Source organism: Mauremys mutica, unplaced genomic scaffold (genome assembly GCF_020497125.1).
Source record: "Mauremys mutica isolate MM-2020 ecotype Southern unplaced genomic scaffold, ASM2049712v1 Super-Scaffold_100127, whole genome shotgun sequence".
In the NCBI taxonomy this organism is placed as follows: Eukaryota; Metazoa; Chordata; order Testudines; family Geoemydidae; genus Mauremys; species Mauremys mutica.
Genome location: NW_025423275.1, coordinates 1168430 through 1172230, shown reverse-complemented (window position 1 = coordinate 1172230; position 3801 = coordinate 1168430). Strand labels below are relative to the sequence as shown.

The following is a 3801-nucleotide window of genomic DNA, read 5'->3' as shown; positions in this document are numbered from 1 at the left end:
TGCTTATTGATTGTGTGACAAGAGCCAGGGAAGTGGGCGGGGGAAGGGAAAGCCCTCTAACAATGGCTCCTTGCTCCTCTCCCTCCAGGCTCAGGGGTCAAGGATGGGCAGGACTCCAGGCTCTGCTTGACAGGTCCTGGCACAGGGGCTGCAGGAGGGAGGGGGGCAGAAAGGATTGCAGGTTCTGACTTGTGCTCTGGAGAGGAGGTAATAAGTGAAGGGGGCATTTTTTACTGTTTTTTACTGTTCCCCTGCCACAGGGTCCCCAGGGCTAGAATTCTACATTCCAAAGGGACAAATGAGGGGGTGAAGCCATTTGGCTAATGAAAACCAGTGCTCCAGGTGAGGCTTGAATTCACACCCTCAGCATAGCTCCTCCCAGCACTGCCCTATAAGTACTGTGTGCTAACCAATTGCACCACTGGAGCACAGTTAATTGTGATTCTCCAAAACCCCTAGGTTGATACAGGCAAGGCGTGACCCCAAAACATTCTCAGTGGGGCTGAGAGCAGGTAGCGACAAGTGTTGTACTTGGTGGGGTGGATTCTTCTTAAGGGTTCCAGGCCCCATTTGACCCTTTTGTTCTTCCCTGTGTAATAACAGAGCTGATTAAGACTCAATGGAGAGTCTTGCTGCAGCCCAACAGATCTGAAATCACTGATAACCAGCTCTAAGCATCAGTCCTGCTTTGGGACAGTGTCTCTCATGCAAGAAACTGCCCAGTCTGCGCTAGCAGTGAGGCTCCCTCACTAACAGCTGAAATCAGGGAGAGCTGTGTGACGTGCAGGGCCCCAGGGGTGCCTGAACAGGGGGGAACAACACCCCAGGGCTTTTAAACATGGGAGGGCTCTGCCTTGCCACTTTGTAATGACCGTAAGGGCGGGTGAGGGGGGGAGGGGACGGAGAGCAGTGAGTGGGAGGAGGGGTCTTGGGGGAGGAGGCAGCATAGGAGCGGGGCCTTGGGGAGAAGGGGTGGGGCAGGGGCGTGGCGTTGAGTGGAAGGGGTGGGGCTACTGTTCGGGCTCTGGTGGCTGCTACTTTTAGGGAGCCTGTTCCGCTCCTGGTGGGACCACAAGACGTCCCAGAGCAGAGAGGGTGGCCAGCAGAGCGGTGACAGGAGGGAACGGCAAGTGGCCGGCAATGTGGCCAGACAACGGAGGGAGAAAGGGGCTTTCCCCCCAGGAGGTGAGAGGTGAACTCTGGGTTTTCACTGACCCAGGGCAGCAGCTGGGGGTGAGGTGCAGTGAAGGGAGGGGCACATCCACAGAGCTTCTGGTGTCTGGATTTAAGAGCCCGAGGCAAAAGGCCACTGCCCAGCGCACTGTGGGGCGGGTGGTTTGCTCATAGTGTTGTGTTATGATTGTGGTGTTTTCCCAAGTTAATACAAGGTGATTTTCCTCCTTTTTCATAAAGTTTCTTTTCTACACTCAGTGCGTGTGAGTGGGGAAAGTATCGCCTCTTAGAGGCACACAGTGGCCAGGGCTAGTTTCCCCAGGTTACTGGGTGGGGGCTTAAGCAGATTGTATGTTGTATTGTTGAAGAGGAGCCCCAAGCACCCAGACAGGGAATTGTAACTTCAACCTTCAGTATAAGAGCCAGAGGTGCTGCCAGCTGAGCTAGCCAGGCCACCTAAATGTATTAACCCCTTTCACCGCAAGAGCAAACACCAGATACTTCTGTGCTTCTCAGCAGCTGGGAAAGAGCCTCTTGGGGGAAATATCTCCTGCCCCACTGCCAAAAGGAGCCCTTGAGTGGGAACGGTCAGAGGCCCCACCTGCTTTCCAACCACCTTGTGATGCTGATCACAGAATGAATGCTGGTCTGTGGGTGGCCTTCAGTGGGGGTTCGGCATGACAGGGAGCAGGGAGCAGGCTGGCCGGGTGTCTCTGTGGCTGTCTGCTGGCCATTCATAGGCATGGTTCTCCCCTCCTCTTGCCCTGCCCTCGGTTGCTCTGTGGCTTTTAAGCCTTCCCTTGGAGCTGTCAGCACCAGCCGCCTCTGCTCCAGGTGCCCAGAGGAGGAGAGTTGTGCTGGGCTCCAGCCTGGGACTCTTCCTCCCTCCTGCCTTTCCCTGACTATGAAGCCTGGCCCTGACACTCCTTCCTTTAAATGCCATGTGCACAAGAGGAAGCTTGTGGCAGCTGCAGGGACCAAAGTTGTGGGCATCAGGTGAAGCAGCGAGAAACAACCATATGATCAACCCGCAGGACTCTCTAGCCAGACTGTTAAGTTCTAGGATCCCAACCTATAGCCGCCAGCCCATTGAACCAGCCAGACCAAAGACCTATCTCCAGTGGGCATTAGTCACCCAGCGTGAGAGAAAAAAACCTCACTCTAGTTCACCCCGAGAGAAGGTAGCCAAACACATTGAGCTCCAGTGCTTTGTAGCAAAGCAACATATCTCCAGGAGGTCCCACTGAAATTTGAACTCAGTCCCAGGATTCAAAGCCCTGAGTGCTGCCCATTACACCATGGGACCTGCAGCCTTTTGCTTTTCTAGACTTCTGTGACTCTCAGCTGGCTGGTTTGCACTCTGCACTTATTGCTTCCCACCAGCGGCTTCCTCTCACAGGACTCTCTCTCCTCCTCCAGCGACTGTGGTCCTGCTCTTCTGGATCCGTGGGTACTGCCCTGAGTCCCTGCATCCCCTGCTTTGTCTCTATTCTCTGCAGGCTGCAAAAATGTCAGGGGAGGCCGCCCCTCCCTTCACTTGGTGCTCCCGCTCATATCAGCCAGCTGCAGCCTCATCTCCTGGAACTCAGTCAGCTGTCGCTTGATCCAGTCGTACAGTCACACGCTGACCGGCTCCCCTGCCTGGATGCTCTTGTGGAAATCCCACAGGTGACACTGCAGGACGTGGCACTGTTGGTTTCTTTAATGTTGCAGTGTTTGCCCGACCACCGAACAAAGCCGCCAACTCCTCCATCACCGACTCCCATCAATCCCCCTGGTTGCCATAGGACCCTCTGATGCTTTCCCGTTCTGCTAACACCGCCAGGCCTCACCCCCTGCTCCTTTATCTTGCAAGCTCTGGATGTTCAGCTTCCAATATCCTCTGCCATGGGTCAGGGAATTGCCCACAATGGGCACACGGTGAGAGCTGCGTGATCCGAACAGTCCATAGGCACCACCCTGCACTGGGCTGTCGACGTGCTCTCCTTCACGGAAATCCGGTCAGTGCGACTCCTGGCCTGTCCCCACAGAAAGGTGTATCCCCTCTGCGGCTTCTGTGAGCTCGGGTCAGAGGAATACGAGGCTACCGCCCGCCCTCCACTGGTTCCACTGTGGAGAAACACGTTCTCTAAGCCAACCTCACTACAGACCTGCGCCAGGTAGTGCTCATCATAGAAGAGTTTCCTCTGACGGTCAGGAAAACAGGACCAGCAGTCCTCAGGCCAGCTGCAACAATTGAAATCCCGCCCCGACACCAAACACTGTGCAGTCCAGAGGAAGGGAGCCAGTTCCTTCATAGAACTTTCCTTTCACGCCTTAACAGGGAACCATACACACTAATATAGCAGTAACGAGTGCCATGGAGCACAAAGCCCACCAGTAATGCCCTCCCTGATCGGAGCTCCACCACCTTCTGTACTCACACTGCGAATGTGAAGAACAAGACTCCAACCCCATCATTCTTCACTGGCCTGGAGGACCAGAGAGATGGGCCCTTCCACCAATCACCTTCTGCCCATCAAGCTACCCTAGAGTTGTTAATGTGCATTTCCTGAACACCCACCCTGTCCAAGTCCAGCTGCTCCAAGGCACTGAACATCAAGTGCCTCCTCCTGGGCCCCCAAATCC

General features: G+C 55.1%; 1 non-coding gene across 1 annotated transcript; it reads right to left on the bottom strand.

Moving 5' to 3' along the window:
* Nucleotides 1–334: 334 nt before the first annotated feature.
* On the bottom strand, nucleotides 335–428 carry TRNAI-UAU. Its single transcript has 2 exons — nucleotides 391–428; nucleotides 335–370 (listed from the first exon to the last, which is right to left on the bottom strand). It is a non-coding gene; the product is annotated as a tRNA-Ile (tRNA).
* Between the last annotated feature and the right edge of the window lie 3373 nt (nucleotides 429–3801).